Raw genomic sequence first — 9,905 nt, 5'->3', positions numbered from 1 at the left:
TAGCTATTAGTTGTTATCATCCGGTAGAGGAGCGCATCCTTCCTACCCTCCCGCCGCCAGGTCTAGAAGGGATCAGCACTGGTGTTTCTCACTCAGACTGACTTACAGTTGGATTGGAAACCAAGGATAGCAGCTTACTTGGGCTGATTCCAGGTGGCTGTTTGGGTCTCTCCTGCCCATGAGTATCTCACTGGGCTCTCCTACCCGCAATGGCAAACCCCCTAAGCCCCAGTAACTATGAATTCCTCACCACTTCTTAAAAAATTCTGGACGGTCAGGAACAATTCTTCCTTCTGAGACACTGCACAAAAGACTCCTCCAAGGCAAGCCTTTCCTGTCCACCTGACACGTGCTCACCCAGGACCCAGCTTTGCAAGTTTCCAGGTTGCATGGCTCTTACACATCATTGTCATGGATTAATTATGCGGCACTTTAAGTCTCTGTTAGTCATGGGTCAGGTGTGGTCTTTCCCGCTAGAATGGGAGCTCCAGGGTAGTGAGTGTTCCGTTCATCCCTATTACCCAGTGCTTTCCCTCGGCTGCCGCAAAGTACACGTTCAATAAATCCGTCAACCTAAAGAAAATAATCTGCTCAGTGGATCAAACTATCATGTTGTCAGATTGTTTCAAGCTCCCCCACAAGCCTGAAAGGTCCTTTAGGGCAAAGATAGTGGGTGTTTTTTTTTTTTTAAATCTCTGTAACCCCAGGGTTGCCAAGTACCTCGCAGGTGCTTAATAATCAGGTATGGAATAAATAAAATGATGAATCTGCAAACTGATTTCGTTTGAACGTAGCTTTTTATTAGCATAAAGATCAAATCAATAATTCCTGAATCAGGTAAATTTCAAAGATAAATGGTGTAATTTAATCAAGATTAAAGTAGCATTTTGTAAGGAGAATGTTTAGTTGATATAATAGATCTGCAGTTGCCTAGAAATTCCAATCCTTGGTCCTCAGGCAAATTATGGCAGTGGATCACTCACTGAGTTTTTAAAATTCACATTCTTAGGTTCCATCCCAATTTGTTGAATCAGAGTCTCTAAAAAATGAGCATAGACAGATGTTTTGTTTTGTTTTTCCAAGTATCTCCAACTTGCCAGCCCTGTGATCTTGAGCAAAGTTTTAATTTCTCAAAGCTCCAGTATCCTCATACACATACATAAAATAAAGATAATTATCAAATTATCATACTTCCCTTGTATTTATTTATTTATTTATTTTAATGGCTGCACCCACAGCATGTAGAATTTCCCAGGCCAGGGACTGAATCTGAGCTTAGCTGTGGCAACACTGGATCCTTTAATCTACTGCACCAGGCAGGGGATCGAACCCGCACCTCCAAAGCTGCCTGAATCACGGCAGTTGGATTCTTAACCCACTGCATCCCAGCGGAACTCCTCAAGCGTCCCTTTTAGGTTGAGTAATGTTTAAATTAAAAAAAAAAAAATCCCGTAAGAATTAAACACAGTACCTAAAGTGCCAAAACATGGAACAAACATTTTTATTTTAATACTAGTGCAGTTTTTAATCTTGGGAGTATGTGCTACACCACCACCCATGAGCCACCACTGCCACACTGGCCAAATATCCTAACTGCAGTTTCCTGTCCTTTGTTTTTTTTGTTTGTTTTGCTTTTTAGGGCCGTACCTGCAGCATATGGAAGTTCCCATGCTAGGGGTCAAATTAGAGCTGTAGCTGCTGGCCTATACCACAGCCACAGCAATGCGGGATCCGAATCGTTTCTGTGACCCACACCACAGCTCAGGGCAACGCCAGATCCTTAACGCACTGAGCGAGGCCACGGATCGAACCCACATCCTCATGGATACTAGTCAGGTTTGTTTCCACTATACCACAAATGGGAACTCCCTTTCCTTTGTATTTAAATAGTTAAAACTGAACCAACCCGCTAGTTCCCACTAATCAAGTATGAGAGGGAGGCTAGATTTTAAGTATTCCAACCCTCCTCCCTTTTTATCAATCTCTGCTATTGAGGGGCAAAATTTCTTCAGTTATTTCTAAGAATTAAGTTATGCAAGTCTCATCCAGGCTTGAAGTTACCTCTGTGGGGGACGGCAGAGAAAATACTCTAGGCCAAACCTCTTAAATATTATTTATCCCAAAAGGTTAAAAAGATGGCTCAAGAACACCTGTTCTGTGGGAAACTGTTTTGAAAGATACGTTGCATTTATTCATTAATTTCCTTTCTGTTCTCTCTCTAATGTCCTTATAGCTCTACCAGGGCTCCAATGTTCATTTCCATTCAAAAGGAGCCAAATGAGTACATACGATGCAAACGGTAGCACATGTGAACTCTTTGACATTCAGAAACCAATTTCTCTCTTAATATTATGGGGGAGAAAAGGAAAATATTTAGGAGGAACATAAATGCTTCAGGTAGAAAAAAGCATCCTTAAGAAAACAGCCCAGGATCTCCTGTATTCTCCTAAGAGGTGGCAGGAACATAGAAACAAACTTCTGGAGTTGAGAAAACATGGATAGAACATTTTCTAGGTCAATACAAAGTCTATTACATACCTCATCTTCACACTTACTCTCAAAGGTAATCTTCCCAATGACGCCAAAAGGGTTGTGCTGTTATCCCAGTGTGACAGGTGAGGAAAGGCAGACACATTAAAGCTGAGACTTCACAGAATGGAGTGAGACTCAAAGCACGACTTGCTCCATTTCACGGTTCATCCTCTTTTTATTAAACTATTCTGTGTAGTACATAGGAGCAGCCCACAACTACCCAAGGCCATTGCCAACTAAAGCAGAATACTCTAGGGAGTTCCCTGGTGGCCTAGCAGTTAAGGACCTGGCATTGTCACTGCTGTGGCTGGGATTTGATCCCAAGATGGGGGAACTTCCACATGCTGTAGGCATGGCCAAAAAAACCAAACAATTCTGTTTAGTTTATGTGAAGAAAAGCTCCGGAAATGGGGCACAAGACTCTGAGGGAAGACTTTGCCCTGTGGGAGACTCCCCTGGGCTGCACATGTTGGAATGACTTTTTTACACATTTGCAGGACATGAATAAAACAATTTTAGACTTTGGAGCAGAAAGAAATTGGTCAGGAGGTAGGGGACAATTTTTTCTCCCTCTGTTTTTCATGTTTTAATTTGGAGATGGGTTTATTTATTTTTAACTTATTATGAAAAAGAAAAGTAGGCTTCAGGACCACACTACGATGGGCTTTCCTATTTTTGTCAGATAAGGCGGACTCTCAGCTTTTTCACTCTCCCTTTATTTATACCAACAGATGAAGACTTTGAACCAAAGCATTTGATGTTTTTCTGTTAATTCCTCAAAATCTTACCAGACCTCCCCCCTACAGCCCAATGCTTCTCTCTTACGAAGACCCGCGTGAGAAGGAGGGTAATGAAAAGATGACACGCAGGGAGACCCGTGCGCATGGGGCTCAGTTTGAAGCCATTAACCACAGGCTTGAATGGCCTTTGAATGATCTCTCGCTTTGGTTTCCTAAGACTGACTGCTATCTCACAAAGTTCTTTTGGGAAAATTAAAAAAACGTGGATGAATGAACCCCTTTGCAGAACTGTACCAGTTTAAGTGATGGCACTAAGCTCAGGTCTTCACATCTGTTGTCTCTTTTAATCCTTAAGATAACTGTGATGATCCTCTTTTATCAAAAAAAGGGCGCTGAGGCCTGGAGGGGACAGTTAGCTTGTCCAGGGCCCAGCAGATCCTGGGCAGTGTTTCCAGATCCCTGACCTGTGCGCTTGCGCAGTGTAAGGGCTTTAGAGCCGAAATACTTGGGTTCGTATTTTAGCTCTACTACCCATGTGACCTTGGGCATATTTCTTAATCTGGGCAGAGAGATTCATCTCCAAAAGTCTTCATCTCCAAAACAGGGGGCAGTGACGGAGACAGTCAATCACAGGGCTACTGTGAAGATTAAATGAGTGAATACATTTAAAGGTCTTAGATCTGTGATTTCCGCCTGGTATGCCAAAGGGCTTAGGGGACCACAAGGCTGAGATATTTCAAATTTTCAAGGGAGCCTTCAAGGGAAATATCTGACACCTGTCAGTGCATGAACTACTAGCTTAAAGTGGTTCACAGTTTCAACACTAGCTCACACTGTGTTCCTTTTGATGATGGTATATCTTCACAAACTGGGTTCTCAGTTAACACTGTGGGGAGGCAAATACCACTCCAAAACCAATGTGGAGCCGACATGAAAGTGGCAGTGTCCAGTTGAATCCCCACATTTGAGAAGCTGTACAGCACCCAACAGGCACACACATCCCATTATAGCTAATGACGTTATTTAAAAATGACACGAAAGTATGTCATTGTTTTCAAATGGCTCTTAAGCTGTCAGGACATAAATAGGTATCAAGTTGTTGAGACGAGGGCAACATCATCATCATTATCAGCATTAACCCATTTGTCTATCATCTACTTAGTAAATGGATATGATGAATATTTCTTTTGGCCCAGATATGCCATGAAAAAAAAAAACAAAAAACAAAAAACAGTGTCACTGTGAATGCCACGAAATGAGAACGGTTGGAACATCTGACTTGGAACAATTCTTGGTAGCTAGTCAGGCTGTATATGTGAGCTGTTATCATCCACCTCCATGCTGTACTGAGTCTCATATTAAGTTCTACCAATTCCATATGAGTAACAGAACTGGTGTACGTGTCTGCAAACTGCCTAAAGAGGTTGGAAGAGAGGGACCGGTTTTACAGCTAAAGACGGAAGGCTGAAGCTGGCACATGACTTGTCCCAGTCGTTCGGCTCATCCATGTGATGCTGGAACTTCCACAGAGCACTTGTTTCTCTAAACCAGGATGCTTCTTCAGAAAAAAAAAAAAAAAAAAAAGGACACAAAACCAGAAAAATGTGTTACAACAGATAAAATTCTTCTTTCTGCTCCCCATCACACCCCCTGGGAATGGGGGAAGTTGCATCTCTTCCTTCATTTAATTATTAGTTCATTTGAAAGTACATTATTTAACAACTTTAATGAGAGTCACTCTGTTGATGAAGCCAGAATTAATTTTCCTCTCTGACTAACTGGGAAGGCTCGAAGAAAGCTCCCGATATGGAATTCTGGGATTCAAATTCCCATCTGCTACTTTTACCTCTGGGAGAGTCATACACACCCCGTGGAGATGGGCGCCTTCTGCTGCCTTTTACGAACCACACGGCTGGCTTCTTCCGAGATCCGGCCTGGGGTGCCAGCAGAGAGGCAGTAGCTCGGCCACTTTAGCCAAAGGACCCAGTTATGTTATCTCTAAAAAGCAAAGGAAATCAAGAAAAGACTTCACTTGGCACAGATAACTGTGCTTCGAGAGAGACAGCCTTTTCACTGATAATTTCAAGAAGCTGCCTTGAGGGGGTTTGTGTTTTCTTGTTTGTTTGCTTATATTATTTTTATGTGTCCCCTTAAATATTTAGGAAATTGGTTTACCTTTAATGTTTTCATAGCATCCCTGTTGTTGTCCCAAGGGGAATGCTTCAATTCACATCAACCACAAGCTGCATATCAGCTGCTTCAAGCAATGCGTAAGGAATTCAACAAAGGTGCTCTGCGAAGACTTGGTTCTGGGCATCTTTCAAGGTGCAGCTTTAAGCCTTTAAGCCTCTGCCTCCATCCACTGACCCATAAACCATTCTGCTGGGCTCCAGAGATGCCACTGATACTGTTTCACCACAGTGGGAACTCCTCACAATACTTTATTTTTATGCTTCTATCAAGACATTACTCTTGATGGCTCAATATAAGTTTGCAGTTCACTCCATTAAACCATGAGTGCCTTGAAGTCAGGGACTGTGACTTGTTCATCTCTCAAATATTGGTGCCTACCTTGCATTAGATTCAACAAATGTTTATTGAATAGGTGGATGAAAGATATAGCTGGAAGGGCAGATTATTTCTGGTGAACAATAAAAAAAAGTCAAGAGTCAACATGGGAAAAAAAAAATGCAGTCTTCTGACAACCAAATGGAGAGAGTCAGAAAGTCATTGTTGAGTGTGGAAGAAAATTGGAAACAATCAACAGATCAATGCATGCATTCACTTTTTGACTCAAGAATCTCACTTCAAGATCTACCCTGAAAACAAACCTTCAAAACTATGAAAAAGTATATGCACTTTGTTATTAACTGTGGCATTATCGAAATATCAAAAGTCTATCAGTGAAGGACCATAGAGCATCCACAGGTAGACTATGACGCAGCTCTTACAGAGAAATGTGAACCTCCGTGAACCGATATAGGGGTCTCCAGAAAACAGTGTTTACAGAATGCTACCTTTTGTACAAGAAAAAGGGGGAATTTATGTATCAACATTTTTAGGAAACAAGAACCATGTATATGTTTGCAAAATGAAACACAGAACTGATGACCCAGAAACTTATGAAAGTGATTCTCTCTGGGAGTAACATGTTAATAACCTTTCTTACACCTTTGACCTTCAAACCACGTGAATGTCTTATGTGTATTCAATCAAAAAGAAAAAAAGAGCAAATTATAAAGCTGAACATGAGTGGAAGCAAATGAACTTAAATACATACATACACGTGGGATTTTCAAAAGATGAAAGTATCATGGGAAATAAAGTATGGAGACTTACTTTTAAAGAAAGAGACTTTATAGTCAAGTACAATATATCAGCTTTGATTAGATTCTGGTTTAGAACAAACCGTAACAAAAGATTTTGAGACAACTGAATAAATTCAAATATATTGAAAATTAGATAATATTAGGGAACTATTAGTTTTCCTAAGTGTGATGGTATAGCTAAATGGGAGGATAGTGTAGCTGCATGAATAAGTATTTAGGAGTGAGATATCATAACTGGAACTTACTTTCTAATAGTTCAGCAGAAAGAACATCTATATGTGCACATGTGAGAAATACACATAAATATCAGAAAGGAGAAAGAATGTGATGAAATACAAATAATTTTAACCTAGCTGTAGTTGTACCATCCTTTCAGATTTTCTCTGTGGTTGATTTTTTTTTTTACAATAACACATTAGGAGAAAATAAAGAACTTAGGATATAATATTGGCGTCTGTGGCATTAAAGTTTATATAAAGTTCAAGGTAACCAAGATCTGAGAAAGGTTTAGCATAAAGATGATGATGGTGACAGGAGACCTTTGAAAATGTGTTACTCCTTATAGAGTCAGAGGAGAGAGGGCCAAGTAGCCAAGAAGTTCACTCATGCCGGAGAGTCAGAAGCAGAAAGAAGGATAAGAGTTGAGTAGCTAAATCAAGTACTGGATCATTGATTTTTTAATAGAAAAGACAATATCACAGTAATATTAAAGGGCCTTTGAAAGACATAATGATAATAAACAATCTATCATTCTTTACTCGTGTTTATTAACATTGCCATGCTTGCTATTTTATAGTCAAGTTTAACTATATATTATGTCAAGTATTTTCAATATCTGTAAAAACATATGCACAATAGCTTCATGTTTCATTATGCTTACCATAATTCATTAAATCATAAACATTTAGGGCTCTTTCTCCTTTTTTTCCCCCTAAAATGGCTGATGCTACACTCGTTTGTGTATATTCTCCTTCTAATAGATCATTTCTAACCCCCGGTATAGTGGTATGTGGAGTAAGAAAGCAACTGAAGTTAAATGAAGTCACAAGTGTACAGCCAGAACCCCTCAGCATTAGTGTCTTTACTAAAGAGACATCAGGAATTCCCGTCGTGGCTCAGTGGTTAACGAACCCAACTAGGATCCATAAGGATGCAGGTTCAGTGGCCTGGCTCAGTGCGTTAAGGACCCAATGTTGCTGGGAGCTGTGGTGTAGGCTGCAGACGCGGCTCGGATCCTGTGTTGCTGTGGCTGTGGTGTAGGCTGGCAGCTGTAGCTCTGACTCAGCCCCTAGCCTGGGACCTTCCATATGCCGAAAGTTTGGCCCTAAAAAAAAAAAAAAACAAAAACAAACAAACAAAAAAAGACATCACAGAGACCCCCCGACTCCCATGTACTGACAAAAGGCCATATGAGGATACAGTAAGAAGACACCCATCTATAAGCCAGGAAGAGACCCCTCATCAAAAAGCAAATTTGTCTGCACCTTAATGGTGGATATCCAGCCTCCAGAACTGTGAGAAAATCAATGTCTGTTGTTTAAGCCACCCAGCCGGTGAAATTTTGTTATAGCAGCCCACGCAGATGAATACATCACGTCATCAAGGGGGCAGTTCTTCTCAAATTAACCTACAAATTAAAATCATTTCAATCAAAATGTCAGTGAATTCTTTTTGAAAATTTAACATTAGTGCCCTCTACAAGCTCCTTAAAATTTAATTTGAGAAACATAATTTTCCTGAAATAAACTGGAAGAAAAATAAACCTACTTCAGTAGCAGAGTCACTGTCAGAGTCCAGTCAGGGAACTGGTTATACAGGTGACAGAAGAACTGAGAAGGCAAATGGGTTGACGAGGCAATGCAGAGTTTACAACTGCAGACAGTTGCTCACATCCTTACACCTGGACTAATGAGGGGCAGGAAGTGGTGTCACCAGAACCAGAAGTTGAGACCCTCCTGTGAGAGCTGGAGTCCCAGTGGGAACCAGAGCAAGATTCCAGGGGAATCTAAGACTGCAGAGGAAGGGGCTGGAGTCTAGCAAGAGACTCATTGCTGATCATTTGTACAACTATAAATGTAATAAACTCACTGAGTAATAAAAAAAAAAAAATACAGAGAGAGGACAAGATGGCAGAGGAGTAGGGGGACACGCTCACCCTCTCCCATAAACACAACAAAAAAAAAGCACATCTACAGAATAAATGACTCGCACAGAACAGCAACCAATCGCTGGCAGAAGAACCTAAACTCCAATAACGGCAAGAAGTTCGTGACATTACGGGGCAGAACGGGAGAAAAGAGGAGAGTGAGAGAAGGTGAATCCGAGCGGGACGGGCACTCCCGAAAGGGAACTGCGGAGGAGAAAGGGATCCCGCACCCTGGAAAGTCACCTACATGGGGGAAAGATCAAACGAACTGGAGGAATCTCCAGATGCAGAGAAGAGTGTAGCAGTAAGTTGGAGTATGGAAAAGCCGATCAAGAACCGAACAGACCATCTGAACTATGGGCACAGTCACCAAAAATTGAGACGCCTGGGTGGGGGCTGGGCACCGAGACCTCGCCTCCAAGGGGTGGTCGCCGAGAAAGGGCCGGGGAACACCTGGGTGGGGGCTGGGCACCGAGTCCTCGGCTCCAGAGGTTAGTCCCCAGGCTGGGGGGGCGGGGTGGAGCGGAAACTGCTTGGGAGGTCTAGAAACCATTTGACGGGGCAGAGACTGCCTGGGAGACTAGAAAACAAAGCTGTCGCAGAGGAAGGGAGCAATACTCTAGGGGCGGGGAAGTGGAAAGCCGCATCAGAGGGAACCTGGGAAAAGAGCCTGGTCTGCGCCCGTGCTGGGGAGGGGAGAGAAGAAGGGGTGGGTCCCCATAGAATACCCCCCACGCCACAGCAAGCTTACAGGCCCGCTAGCTAGCTGAAAGCTGTGCTTCCCAGTGCATCCCCTCCCCCCACCCCCGCCACCCCCCTATGCTCTCGCCGAACCTGGGGCTGCCTGCCATCCAGGAGGGCTGGCCTCAACAATTGCCTGAAGCCTACCACAACAGGGGCTGTCCCTGCACAGGCCTGCTTGCCCTTTGGAGGGGCTACACTTCCACAGAGTAGCACCAAACACCACCAGCCCCCGAGAAAAGGCCTGCAGCCCAGAAAAGCTAGAACAAGCCTAGCCAGGCAGTGAATAGATCTGCCTAATTCCCAGACGGTTTTTCTGAGTCGGGCTGCCCCGGGGAGGAGCCTCTTCGGTTTCCAACGGCCCTGCTACCCGCCCAAGCCCCCAGGGGGTGCCCTAGTAGATCAGCTGCATAGGAC

The 9,905-nt window shown here is 42.9% G+C and overlaps 1 long non-coding RNA gene across 1 annotated transcript; it reads right to left on the bottom strand.

The window, feature by feature from the left end:
- Positions 1–4,469: 4,469 nt before the first annotated feature.
- Positions 4,470–5,703, bottom strand: LOC125117720 (uncharacterized). The gene is made up of 3 exons (XR_007132696.1): positions 5,448–5,703; positions 5,140–5,270; positions 4,470–4,830 (listed from the first exon to the last, which is right to left on the bottom strand). It is a non-coding gene; the product is annotated as an uncharacterized LOC125117720 (long non-coding RNA).
- Positions 5,704–9,905: the final 4,202 nt, after the last annotated feature.

The sequence above is a fragment of the Phacochoerus africanus genome, chromosome 16 (genome assembly GCF_016906955.1).
Source record: "Phacochoerus africanus isolate WHEZ1 chromosome 16, ROS_Pafr_v1, whole genome shotgun sequence".
NCBI classification, from domain to species: domain Eukaryota; kingdom Metazoa; phylum Chordata; class Mammalia; order Artiodactyla; family Suidae; genus Phacochoerus; species Phacochoerus africanus.
The sequence above is the reverse complement of the archived record's forward strand: the minus strand, read 5'-3'. Positions and strand labels throughout refer to the sequence as shown.